The sequence below is a fragment of the Mesoplodon densirostris genome, chromosome 7 (assembly GCF_025265405.1).
Source record: "Mesoplodon densirostris isolate mMesDen1 chromosome 7, mMesDen1 primary haplotype, whole genome shotgun sequence".
NCBI classification, from domain to species: Eukaryota; Metazoa; Chordata; class Mammalia; order Artiodactyla; family Ziphiidae; genus Mesoplodon; species Mesoplodon densirostris.
The window spans coordinates 89,157,725-89,172,287 of NC_082667.1; the positions used below are offsets into that span (position 1 = coordinate 89,157,725).

Here is a 14,563-nt window from a genome sequence, read left to right on the forward strand (position 1 = left end):
GAGATATGACAAGCAAATGCAATAAGGGATCCTAGATTTGAATCTGGACCACAAGACAATAGGCAATATTTGAATACCAGTCTATAAATCGTTAGTAGCATTGTGACAATGTAAACTTTCTGCTTTCAATAATTATACTCTAGTAATAGAAAATGTTAACATTTGGGGAAGCTGAGTAAAGGGTATATGGGAACTCATACTGCTATGTTTGAAGTTTTTTGATAAATAAGATTTGATAACACAGTTTTATAAAACCTTAGTTTGGACATTTCTGAACCTCTTTTTTGTTTCCTTATGGAAGAAAGCTGCTTGTTTAGGGTTAATACTAATTCAATGGGGGTAAGATTTACACAGGACCAACCCTAACAATAATAGTGTGTGGCACAGGAAACAACTTTGAATGGCCATTTCAAGGAACAATATACTTAAGTGTATACAATGAGTAAAATGGATGAACTACACAAATTAATGAGTTGAAAAACCATAGAATCACAGAATTTTCTCACTGTAAAGGCTCTTACTTTCATAACTTTTCAGAACTTTTCCGTTCCTATGGGTAAATACCAAAGAGCAGGATTACTAGATCACTGTATGGTAAAAGTACGTTTATTTTGTAAGAAACTGCCAAGTATCCCACTAGCCACAAATGAGAATTCCAATTGTTCTGCATCATCACCAACTTCGGTATTTCAGTTTTGGGATTTTAGCCATTTAAATAGGTGTGTAGTGGTATCTCATTATTGTTCTAACTCAAAATTCACTGATGACATGGAATGTGTAGCATCTTTTCATATGCTTATTTGCCATGTGTCTATTTTCTTTGTTTAACCATAGTAGTTTTGTTGTTTTTTTTTTAACCAAGGCCTGCTAACTCTTGTCCTCCTGTGTCTATTTATGTTGTCTTTTTTCTTTCTTTCTTCTTTTTTTGAACTTTTGATCATTTAGTCTTTTTCCTGGTTATGTCCAATTATTTTTTATACTAAAATTGGGCTTAACTTATTTTAGGAAACTATAAAGATACCTCCACATTCTGGATGTTGTTATCTTTCTCTTGAAAAGATTTACTTTGGCCCAAGGCAGACACTTACTATACGGACTGGTAACCTTAGTCCATTCTCAGTTTGAGCTCATTCAAAGCCATTTTTCAGTCTGTGTGAAGGTTGGTCTATTTCTGTCTTGTCCTTCCCTACGGGTGTTGCCATTTGGGATTACCATGTGAAAGTTCGGATTCTCCCTATTCCCAACTACCCTTGTATTTGTTAGGCTTTAAATGTAATGGTTCCCACAGCCCTGTGAGACTAAAGATACACTTAGCTTCTCATTCCATTAGTTGTTGCCTTTAGCTTGAGCTGTTGCCCTTTGGCTTCTGTGGCTAGAGTCTTTTGAACTCCTTGGCTTTTCAGTTCCTAGGCTGTAAGATTTGAATCAGCAAATGCCCAAAGGAGAAAAGCTGCACCAAATGTCAAGCTTGCGTCTGTGTTTCCCTTCTCTCCACAACTTGGCCCACATGTCTTGGTGTCTCTCTAACATTCAGATGCCAGCAAACAGATGTTTTCTTACTTTATCCAGCTTTTCTAAAAGCTGTAGACTTCACCTGATCTTATGTTATTATTGAACTATCATCTCAATTACCCCTAGGAAGAAAATTTACAATTTTATGTTTTATTTTTTATTTTCTATATTACCTCAGTTTCTGTAGAGACCTTTTACCTCACTGTTCAGTCTAGTTCCTGTGTTAGCAGTAAGATAGAGATAAGCTGGAGGCTAAGAATACTGGGGGGAAATCACTGATGAATGATATGTCTCATTCTTTTTGTTTTTCCTCTCCTTATTTATTACTCTGGCAGCCTACACCTGCCTTTCTTCATTTGACCCAGTTGCCCAAATAAGAAGCCCACTCTGGTAAGGACCTGACTTTACTCTCATAAATGTCTGCATGTTAGGATTAGCTAGATGATGAACACCATGCCAGAGTTCTTTGTGTGAGACTTTTGCAGACTTTTGTTAGCCCTTTAGTTTGCCTCTTGCCAACGCTGCTCAGATTGTTGAGGTTTTCTAAGATTCTGTAGGTCAAACCTCTCTACCTGCATACCAGATGAGCCCTTCTCTCTTTCCTGACCTCACTTGTGGGAGGTTAGCCCTCGGTTCTTCTGTTTCCCCATCCAATCATAATCGTTCATGAATTCTAAAAGGCCCTCAAAGTATCTGTCGTCCCTTTCTCTCTTCTCTTTTCTATCAACACTGTTAAATATTAACCACATATTTGCATACCCCTTTCTTACTTACAGTGGAATATTGGAAGGCTCGATCATTAAGTGTGAGTCCCACCAAACTAGGACTCATGCAACACTCTCCTCCAGGCCAAAACTTTTGATATCCACTGGGTTTTTCTTATACTATCTTATATGTAGCTAAATTTGTAATGATTTAGTTAATGCCTGAGTTATGTGACAATAAGAAATCAGTCAAATTAACACTACAGAAGTGCAGCTTAGACCTAGGGACCAGAACCAAGGACCACAAAAACCTGTTAACCAATAAGTTTCACTTGTACTTCATGTTTAACAACTGCTGAGGGTGAATGGGAAGTGAGGGAAAAAGAGTTTAACTTCATATCACAGAAACTTGCACTAAAAGGAAGAGGAAAATGACCCAGTTCCTGGTTCAAGTCACTGTAATCTGCTTCAATAAATAATAACAGCACACAAGGAAAACAAACACTATATGATAGGAACAATGGATAATTAATTACCAGATCAGGGAGGACAGATTACACTTGCTATGGGATTTCATTAAAGAAGGATTCCAAAAAGTACTGGCTTCTTCTGAGAAGACTTCTCAGAACAGGTAGCATTTAAACTGAGTCTTGAACAAGTATATAGAGGGTAGGGAACAGGCCTTCCGGGCAGGGAACAGGCACAGTGTCAGGAATGGCACAAAGGGCTTATGGAATAGGGGACAAAACTGGCTGAACACAGGAGTGCTACATGTTGGGGAATATGGGGGAAGGCTGGCTGAGGTTGGTTAAATGAAACATAATTAGATGGAAGAGAAAGTAGGTGGAAAGACACATGGAAGACTGTGGAAAGCCCCTGAAGATGGAGGTCAGCATAATAATATGAAGAACTCAGTGGTACTTTGACACTGTATGAATGTCTAGGTTTAAAAAATCAGGAAAACACAATAAAACAATAAACTACTGATATAATGATATGTAACCAGAGGCCAGATACCAAAGAATACACACTGTGTCTTTCCATGTATGTCATATATGGTGATAGAGGTCAGCTTAGGTGTTGCCCTGGGAGAGTATGGAACAGAAAGAAGTAACAGAGAACCGTGTAGGGTGTTAGAAATATTTTATAATATCTTGATCTGGTGTTGCATACATGGGTGCATAGAGATGTAAAAATTCAGTTATTAGCAATGCAGTTAACCTACTAGAGTTTTTTTTTTTAATGTATGCGTACATTAAAAAAAACTCTAGTAGGTTAATTAGGCTGTCAGTTGTATGAAGTAAATTTTGGTCAAGGAATAGCCAAGGTAGTAATGCAGTAATAAGTTATAAATGTACTCACTGTGCTCTAGAATGTCACAATTGGAATACAAGAAATATGTGTAAGAAAAAAGACAAATATTCAACATTGATGGTTGGATGAGCTGAATAAGTTAGATCACTCTACTTTCAATTTAAGAACTTGGCCAGTGTTTGGATACCTCTGAACAAAGAAAAAAAAGAAATACAATTTTTATTATGTATATGCTATGTATCAATCCCTGACTTATATTTTGACACATATAAACATGGGAAATATTGCACCTTGTAACTGAGACAATGAAGATGAGTGAGGTAGCTGGTTTTGACACTAGAGGCTGAGAAAACCATCAGCTCATAATCATAAGAAGTCTGAAGTCGGAAGAAAAGAATCAAGAGGAAATAGTGGTAAGTGCCAGGAGCTTCTGGAAACTACATCAGAGATGAAGACTCCAGGACTGTTGAGCTTTCTAAGATTCCCAATAACTCAGGTAAAAACAGAGGGCTTAAAACTGAATCCTGGGGATATATGTATGCATATAGCTGATTCACTTTGTTACACAGCAGAAACTAACACAACACTGTAAAGCAATTATACTCCAATAAAGATGTAAAAAAAAAAAAAACTGACTCCTGCAAAGTAACAATTGTTACGACAAACAGTAAAGAATTTTAAGAAAAATAATCACATGCCTGTCCCAACAGAGAAATATCCTAAGCTCCATCTCACCATTTCTCCGACTGGCCTTTCACAAAATACAGTCCCATCAGCTGAATATAGGTTTGTCAAGTAACTGTGAGTAAGACTGAATTAAACAAAAATAAATCAATTCCTTCCTCCAAAACTTTTCAGAGTATGTAATGTAACAAAGTGAAACTTGAATTTCGTGTCGGGATGTAGAGTACAGCTCTTCCCAAATGCTTCTGTCTTGTAACTACATTAACATCATCTAAAACCAGTGTTCTGCAGGACAGAGATTGTGAAACGCTGCTCTCATCATGTAAGCTATCAAGTCTTTCTGAAAATCCATTCTTCCTTCTGCCCTTTCTCCTGTTGTCCCTGTCACCTGGAATGTCTGTCCTAAGCTCCACCTGCCAAAACCCTACCCATTTTTAGGATCCAAGAGATAATAAAAGGCTTACATTACTGAAAGGCAGAGAAAGAAATCCCTTCCTAGGGATCTACATTTCCTTCCTAGGGAAAAGAAAAATTGTAAAGTATACCTCAGTGACCTTAAGTCTATGAATGTCACTATGTTATGTTACTTTGAGTTCTGTAAAAGTCAATGTGCTACAATATACATGGATATGAATGTTTGATCTCTTACAAGTAGAACTTGCTGATAACTTTCATCATGAGCGAGGTTAATGATTAAGGGAGCCATTGTATTTGGCTCAGCCCTTATAACTAGGGAATATTAAAATTGGAAAGGTCCCTAGATATTAGCAAATCTATCCACCTCATATTCTAAGTAAGGAAACTGAGACCTTCATAGATTGGATACTTATATTAACAAAGGAAAAGGATATAAGATTGGCAGACCTACCTTTTAGATTAAGAATTTTGAGATTTTTATAGACTACTAGGACATTATGTCCACTGATATTGAGACAATGTGTTTCTTAGTCATCATTTCCTATTGCACTGACCAAGCGAGGTGCCAGTCAGTAGTTGTACAAAGGGAAAAAGAAAACTTTAGAAACTCCCAATTTATATACACAGGGAAATTCATCATTCATGTTATTTAAGCTAACTGGATGCAGTTTATCAGCTACATTGAGGAATGGTGAAGTGAAGTGTCTTTACAATTAACATGTTAGTTTGGGTCATGACCTCCCTGTTGTTCAAGTGAGTTAACTGTTAGCACTCAACTAGGCACTTAAGAGTCCATTATAAATCTGGACTAAACATTTCTTTGTGGCATCTTTATTCTTCTTTGGTGCCCTTAGGCAGAATTAGCCCTCTTTTGTTTTGATAAATTCAAGTATTAAACAGGGCTAAGGTTTCACAAATTCTTTGGCCTAAACATGGGGGTAAGGGAGACCAATGAGCTGGAGTACTTCTAGATTTAAGAATAGTCAGATTGAGGAAGAAGAGTCTTATGCCAGAGGTGAAAGAAGACTGATTATAATTACCTATTTTTAAAAATTCCAACCCTTTTCAATGTTCTAAAGTGACCAGGAAGTACATGGGTATGCTAGGAAGTAAGGGAGTCAAGCAAGAATATTCTCTAAGAGTTTGTGGATGGCAATGAAGAGGAAAGGAAGATAGAGACAATCCTAGAAAAGGTTTTGGTTGGCCATAATAATGAAGTCAGAAGGAGAAGAAGAAAAAGAAGAAGAATGACACATGCAATGGGAAAGAGAAAGCAAGAATAGAGAAGCAAAAGGAGAGTAGAAAAATGAGACAAATTTGGAGAAGGAAATGAGGAAGAAAACTGGGTGAAAGAAGGAAGCACTGATGGTAGACCACTTGACACTCAAACATTAACACGATGCACATTTAAGATGTGCCATCAACGGCCATGGTCATTACCCTCAAATAGTTTACAGTATGTGTTTCAGAGACATTTATAAATTGAAAATGCCATTAAAATAAGTGCCAGGGTATAAGTATTCATGCAATTGTATGGGAGAATAAAAAGTCCCCCATCAAAGAGCCTTCTGAGACATTGGAAAAAAAGGAAAAACCTAAAAAGCATAAGACTCTTCCTATTTTCATTTCCAATGATACATCCCAATCTTGATGATCAATCAGCGATTTAAATATCAACTATAAACACAGTATTTTATGAGCTGCTATGCAGTGTACTATACTGGAGCAATAGAACAGAGAGGACCTCAAACCCTCTGTTCCCTCAAATTGAAAGGCACGCTTCCTGACCTCTCCAGACCACTACTGGACACAGGGAACACACACTAATGTTTCAGGACCCCAACCAGCAGTCACCTGCCATGTGATTACTTCTATGACACACGCTAACTAACACCACTGACTTTCCTGCTCCTACGGGACATGACATATATTTCCTATTTTAACACATACCACAGTGCATTATGATTGCAGGTAGGTGTTCTAACAACTTAAAAGAGAATGATGAGTTTTTTCTCTTTACGTCTTGTTATTTCCCTACTCATAATATTTCTTGAAGAGAAACCATAAAAATATAAGCAAACACAAAAAACAGATAATATACAAAACGTGTGCTTTGCACCTTAACACAAACTGAAGTAAAATAAGTTCTGACAGTATCCGGCATGACAAACTTCCATGGTACAAATGAGAATGGACCAAGGTTTGAGCAGGTACAGGAGACAATCCACGCATGAACACCACCAAGGAAAGGTAGACAGGAAGTAACATGGTGTGTAGGAAATCACGAGACCAGTCTGATGGGAAGAGACTTAAACAAGACTGAAACTCACTTTCTAAACCTCCATCTCCAATTGGACAATTCGCAGGACACAGGTGCACCAAAGTGGCCAAATATTCAATCCCTTTCATGGGGAGGAACAGTTTAAAATTTTATAAATTTAGTTTGCCCAAAAGCAACTGTCAAATGTTGGCAGGACACAATGAAGGCTTACCTTTGTTAACATAGTTAAGTCTCTCTCTCTCACAACTAGCCCACTTGGCTCCACGTTCCTTAGCGCACCTGACGCACTTACACAGCTCTGATGAGCTTTACACAACTGAAAGGTCACATCTTTATTTCTTATTGCAAGAACACAACATCCGGAAACTTTATTTCTATCAGAAGCTAAAGCAAAATTATTGTAAAATGAGTCATTTAAACCATACATTTTATCACCTTTAAAAAGCATCTGCTCTGTGCTAAGGATTAGAAATGACTCCTGTCCTTAAAGCCTCATTAAGGAGGAAGATCTATAAAGTCAAAATTTCAATCACATGAGATAAAGCACAGAAGTGCCTATGGAGGCCAAAGTTGTATCTAAGTGACGGCTTCATGATAACCCTGAAGTACAGTCTAGAAAGATGAGGCTATGCAGAGGTGGAGTAGGAGGTGCATTAACTGCACAGGGAGCACCTGTGCAAAGACACTCAAGCCTGACACCTGCTGGGCACTGTAAATACTGCAGGTGGGGATGACTAAAGAACAGGGGTCCAAGTGTGAGAAGACACAGAAATAAAAATAGAGATGTTGGCCCAAGCAAGCCTGGGAGAGAGCATGGCTTGTATCCCACAAGTGATGAGGCCTGGGGCTACCACTGGCTTAGTAAGGATGCCTCCGCTGATTAGAAAAAGGCGCCCCGCAGCTGAAGGACCAATTAGATAAAGAGAGTGATCACAAAAAGCTCCCCTTCCTCAGGGCCAAAGAGCCCCAGGAGGCTTGGCAAAGCACAGTTCAGACTACAGGCCTCTGTGCAGAGCACACGCTGGGCGGCTAGTATGCACTAACTCTGTGTGGGCAAGCCATTAGCAGCATTATTTTAGGCATATCTTGTCATGTTAGAAGATCACTCAACCCGAGTAGGCAGATCAACTTAGAGGAACTGAGACCAGGGGCTGCGAAACCACCCAGGAGTTTCTGCCATAGTCGGGGCAAAATGTAATGTGGATGAAGAAGCAAATTTAGGAGGAGGCCAAAATTTACAAGCTAGACCCACTGGATGAAAGTCATAAAGAAAGTTCAGTGAAGGAATTCTGAAGAGAATGGGCTCTGCATTTTTCTTACAATCAATGTAAAATATTAGGCAAAATTAAGTACAGTGGCTTTTAAGGTCCCTTCCAGCTCTAACTTCTTTTGATTTCTAACTTATTACTCTGGTTAAGTCAAGTCCCTTCAGAGGTACAGAATAGTTGCTACACCTGAATGGGATGCAAAGAATAATCTGACTTCTCTTCACCAGGGAATGAGTTGAACTGTCCTTGCAGAAGAGGTAACACATGGTGAGAACCCCAGATCCTAGAAAAGGGCCAGGCACACGATAAGTATTCAGCTTTTTGAAAACAAATGAACAATCATTTCCTCTCCTAGATCTTCACACCCTTTCTCTGCTGGCTGCTTTCTTTCAGCTTATAAACTTCCTCAGTATACCCACTTAAAAAGCCCTCAGACCTATGATTCTTTGGATCTTCTTGTGGGTAACCTAAGTCTCTCCCATGCCTTCAAACACCTCTCCTCCCCAAAAGCCCAGATCTGAACCTTGGGCCCAGACCTGTCTACCAGGCCCCTCTAAAGCACTGAAGATGAAGTAAGATCCTCTCCCCACCCCCAATCCCTTCCTACTGTGCTCTGTATCTCTCAAAAAGATGCAGCTGTAAACTGTCACCCACGCTTGCTGCCCTCCCTTTTCTAACTGGTCACCAGGCCCCACCCATTCTCTCTCAGATCTGCAAAATCCAGTCCAACCTTTTATAACTTAAGTGGGAACCTTAGATTACAATTCACCCTGCACCCAATCAAGTGCCTTGCACATGGAGGTCCAAGTGAGTCTCTAAACCAGAAGTCCATCTCACTGTTCTTTAGGGTTTCCCACAGCCTTCAGGATAAACATCTAAACTTCTGACAGGACAAACAAGGCCCCGTTCTGTTGGGCCCCACTAGGTTTCCAGTATCAACTCTCATTTCTTTCCCAAACCCTGAGTTCGAGTCCTGTACATTAGTTTTGCCATATTTTCTTATATTTCTCAAACTTTGACACACACTGCTCCCTCCTGCCACCCCAGGAGCTTCTACATATCCTTAGAAAGGATGGCACCTCCTCCAAGAAGCCTACCCTGAACTTTCCCTTCCAAGATTCTGTGCTCTGCAAAGGGGAAAGGTTGGGGGGGGGGAGGGGTACATTAGGACTTTGGCGTTAACATAGACACATGACTCTATATCAAACAGATCATCAACAAGGACCTACTGCACAGCACAGGGAACTCTACACCATGGCCTGGAACAAACTGTATGGGAAAAGAATCTGAAAAGGAATGGATATATGTATAACGGAATCACTTTACTGTACGCCTGAAACTAACACAATATTGTACATCAACTATCCTCCAATATAAAATAATAATTAAATTAAAAAGAAAGATTCTGTGCTCTGTAGCACCAGAACTCACTTCTTCCAGAGCACTGACTACTGTGCTTGTGCTTACCTGCCGCCCAGTAGAAGGGGAGATTACCTAGGGCGGAAGCATCGTCTCCAGCAGCCCTTGGTTCTGACAACTCATTCAAGTGCCAGGATACTTTACACACATAACCTGCTTAATTAATTCTAAGAACCCACAGAAAGAGTGGTTATTAATGTCATTTTACAAGTGTGGGGATTGCAGTTCAAAAGTAACCTGCCCAGGCCACAGACAGCATAAGCCCTGGAATTCAAACCCTAGGCTGCCTTCACACCAGTGCTCTTTCCACTATATGATACGACTACTGAAAAACAAATTTTTTTTTCCTGAGCCCTGTTTTAATGGAAAGGAAATGAAGCTGGGATATACCAATTTCCTAATCGCTTTGGCGTGTACCAGGCAAAGTCGTTCAACAGACCAGGTAATATCTGTGGAACAATTAACGATGCTCCAAACTGTCCTAAGTGTTCTACTTTGTAGGGTCTACAAGCATTAACACAGTTCGACCTTGTAACCTCCAGAGAGAGTGAGTCCTGTTCAGCCCATGCTACAGATGAGAATACTGAGACCTAGAAGCCTTAGAGCACTCGGCCGGGGTCACCGAGCCGGCAGGAGTCCTAGGCCACACGCCCCATCTAGCGCACGCACACCCGGACACTGGGCACCGGTTCTAGTGCCCACCCTCCACCTTGCACCATCTAAAACCCCGCTTCGCAGCGCCCACACAAGAGCCCCTGGAAGCGGGAAGTACAAAGCTGTTTCAAACAGATGAACCAGTTTGCAGGGCAGAAGTTGAGACACGGATGTAGAGAACAAACGTATGGACACCAAGGGAGGAAAGCCGTGGGGGGTGGGGATGGTGGTGTGCTGAACTGGGCGACTCGGATTGACGTGTATACACTGATGTGTATAAAATTGATGACTAATAAGAACATGCTGTATAAAAAATAAAATAAAATTCAAAAATCAAAAAAAAAAAGAATACTGTCTACTGTCCTCCACGCCCCCTGGAACACTCACTGTAAATATCCAGGAGGTGCTTGCAGAATGAATGAATCAATGAACAAACAAGCTCACTCATTTCAAACGTGCAGTCACATGCGAAATGTGACCTTCTGAGAAGTTAAGCTTCTGGAAGGAGCCCATTTTCTTAATGTATTCAGCATCGAGTCATCACAAAATATGAACTCGTATAAAGTACTGCCCCTCACTTCCCATGAGAAAGCAAAATTCCTCAGCAGGGAAATGGGAGGGTAGCAGACATTACCCGCAAAGCTTTAGGAAAGCTGCGGCTCGCTGAGCACGTCACTAGGGCCCCTGACCGCCTGCCTGGTAGTAGGACAGACACACCAGGAACGGCTGCTGACCGGCAGAAAGAGCGCCCGGCCAGGCAGGCAGCACACCCCGCACCCTGCCAAGCGAGGTCTGGCCAGCAAGGGAAAGACGCTCTCCACTGCAGAACCGCCCACCGCTAGAAAGCCAGGTCCCGCCAGGGCCTGGACACACGAGGCCTTCCTTACAAGGGTTACACATCTGTGGCCTTGCTCTGCCTCGAAGAAAAGACAGTGACGGGGACAACGTGACCATCTCCAGATGAACTTTCAACTTCGTTTCAAGTGCCTGGGTGCTGGGTCACAGTGGATTTCTCAACTCTTCCAATATTCAAAAATACCAATTTCTAAGATGCAGAAGGGTTGTTAAACATACACTTAGCACAGACCCCAGTCCCACTCCTGAGTATTTTCTCAAGTGAGGTAAAAACCCAAGTTCACATGGAAACCTGCCCTGGGATGTTTACAGCAGCTTTATTCCTGACCCCCTCAAAACTGGAAACATCCCACAAGTCCTGCCACCCGCACGCGAATGGACAAACGGAAAAGGGAATACAACACAGCCAGAAAAAGGAGTGGCTTCTCATACCCGCAACAACAGGGATGACGGACTTCCCTGGTGGTCCAGTGGCTAAGACTCCACACTCCCAATGCAAGGGGCCCGGGGTCCATCCCTGCTCAGGGAACTAGATCCCCCACGCCGCAACTAAAACATACTGCACACGGCAATGAAGATCCCATGTGCCGCAACAAGACCCAGCACAACCAAGTAAATAACTACCTAAATAAATATTTAAAACAACAACAAAAAAAACAAACCCGGGAGGAATCTCGCATAGGTTTTGCTGAGCCAAAGCAGCCAGAATCAAAAAGCTACATGCTGTTGTTCCGTTTATCTGACTTTCTGGAAAAGCCAAAACCTTAGGGACGGAGAGGAGATTAGTGGCCAAGAGGCTAGAGGCACCCTGGCGCCAAAGGGCAGCAAGTGGGATGACAGGATTGCTCTGCCGCCTGATGGCGATCAAAACTACAACTGTGCACTACAAGTGAACTATGCTTCACGGCTACTAAGGATACACAAATTAGTACATTTTGAAAAATGTGCCCGTGCATGACAAGTGCAGTAAGAGGGGCAGGGAGGCGAGGCAAGTGGATCAGCTGGAGTTCTGAAGGTTCTCCCCACTTTCAGTTTCCCTCCCCTGGCATGTCTCCCCGCCCGGCCCACTGCTGCTCAGGCCGCCCACCCGGGCCGCCTGGAGTTACCCAACCGCAAAAGCCAGAGCCCAGGCTCAGCCGCGCCTCCACGCACAGGAAGGGCAAAAATAGAAAGCGCCAGTGCGCAGTGGAGGGCTGGAAACCCTCGGACCTCAGATAACTGCGGAGAACCGGGGCTCGGAGTCAACATCGGCTCCAGGCGGTCCCAGCGTCCCGACCCCGGCCGCGACACACTTTCCACAAAACTGACACACACGCGCGGGTCGCGCGGGCTTCCCTGCCGGGTCGCCTGGAGGCCGGTCCCCCGCAAGCTGAGCGCACGAAAGGGCGCCCCAAAGGCGCCGGCCCAAGCCGCCCGCTGCGCTTTCCCTCCGGAAGGTGGGCTGCGGGGCCCAAGCGTAAACCCTGAGACAAGGTACACGCGCACCACGCCGCCACAGGGGACGAGGGGCCGGACACCCTGCATTTCTGGAATCACCGGACTTGTGTGTAAATTTCCCTTTGGCGTGTCATTTTCCAAAGGCCACTCAAGATCACGCCTCCTCTCCAAGTGTCCTGCCAGCCCACCCACTCAAGATCAGAGGGACAAAATGCCTAACTAAAACAAAACAAAACAGAAACACAAAAAACTGGAGAGAGGGAGGAAAGGGTGCCCTCAAAAAAAAAAAAAAAAAACTAAGCACGTTGACAGCGCTAAGAATAAACTACCAGGCAAAAGAAACCCTACATGTCAAATCCTAAAGTACAGAAGGGCAAGCCCGCCGGCAGTCCAGGCCCGGGGAGACCGGGGTCCCCAGCCCTGCAGAGCCAACCGCAGACCGGCTCGGGCGCCCCTCAGAAGCCCGGGGTCCCCGCGGCCGAGTCTGCGCCCCCGGCCGGCGCCGGCTCCCCTCTGCCCACCCTGCGCGCGGGGGCTGGAAAAGGCCGCGGAGAACCACGGCGGGGCGGGAAGGGGGGCTCCAAAGAAGGTCTGGCGACTCGAGTCGCTCCGTTTCTCGGTGGGCTCAGCGCGCGCCGTGGGGGAAGAGGGGCGGGGGTCCGGGAGGAGGGGACGGGTGGCACTTACGTAGAACGGCAGCGGCCACGGGCAGACGGCGGGCTCGGCCCCCACGAGCGATTCCAGCCTCAGCTCCAGCTTCTCCCCCATGTCTTCGCGCGCCGCCCCCGCACCGTGCTAGTATGGCGGTTGGGGGAGGGGCGCGGCGCCGCCGGCCGGGGCGGGGCAAACAGGCAGGCGGGCAGTGAGGGGAGGGGGCCTGGCCTGGGCCTCAGCCGCCGCCGCCGCGCTCCCGTCCGGCCCCCGGCTCCCTCTTTGTGGTCACAGGCCCCGGGCCTCCAGCGCTGCTGCGAACTCAGGCCTGCGTGAGGCGAGCACAATGAGCCGGGGACCGGGCCGAACCACTCGCGGCGCGCGCGGCCCACCCTGTGGACACGCCCGCTCGCACGCACGCACGCACGTCTTCGGCTGCCCCCAGCCACACCCACCGGCCCGAAGAGGGGACCCGAGGAGACCCCTCGGGGCCTGGGGTGGCGGGTTCGACTCCCGCCCTTGACGTACCGTGACCCCCCCCCCCAATAAGAAGACTATAATTCCTCATTAAATATGACAGCTGGAATCCCGGCTTCTGTTCACAAAAATGCCGTGTATTTAGCCTATGCTAGGCACCAGACCGCGGACGCTCAGTACTGGCAAAAAAGGAAATGCCCTGCCCTCATGGCACTGCCATTTTAATTGGAATAGTAGGGACAATGTTCAAGGGAGAAAATAAAGTGTCATCATCGCCACGGGGATGGTTAATCTCATGTGCACACTGCGTGGGGCCCCGGCAACCACAAACATTATTCCAGATGTGGCCAGGAAGGTATTTTTCAGAAGAGATTAACACTGAAATTGGTCCACTTTGCGTAAAGGAGACTGTCAATGCCGCAAAGTGGGTGGGCCTCGTCCATCAGTTGAAGGACTGGAGAGAAAAATGAGGTTCCCTAGAAAGAGGGAACTGTTCCTCCAGTGGCCTTGGGACATCAGCTCTTCCCTGTGTCTCCAGCCCAGAGTCCTGCCCGGACTTGCCTGCCTCACAGTCACATGAGTCAACTCCTTAAAACAAAACTATATATGTAAAAATACTGAATATATACAAGCCTATTAATTTGTATATGTGTGTATACATATTATATATATGTATACACATGTTTATATGTGCGTGCGTTTGTATTATATGTGTAAGTACTATATACAGTATACATACAAGCCTATATATTTGTGTGTATATATTGTATACATGTATGTATGTGTATATATAGAGTATACATATTATAAATGTGAACATGCTGTATATATACACACACCCATGTATTGATATATGGGTGTGTGTATATATACATGATATGTACGCTGTA

The 14,563-nt window shown here is 44.2% G+C and overlaps 1 pseudogene; it reads right to left on the reverse strand.

The window, feature by feature from the left end:
* LOC132494227 (3-hydroxyisobutyrate dehydrogenase, mitochondrial-like) overlaps positions 1-11,207 on the reverse strand; it is a 36,712-nt pseudogene extending 25,505 nt beyond the window's left edge.
* Positions 11,208-14,563: the final 3,356 nt, after the last annotated feature.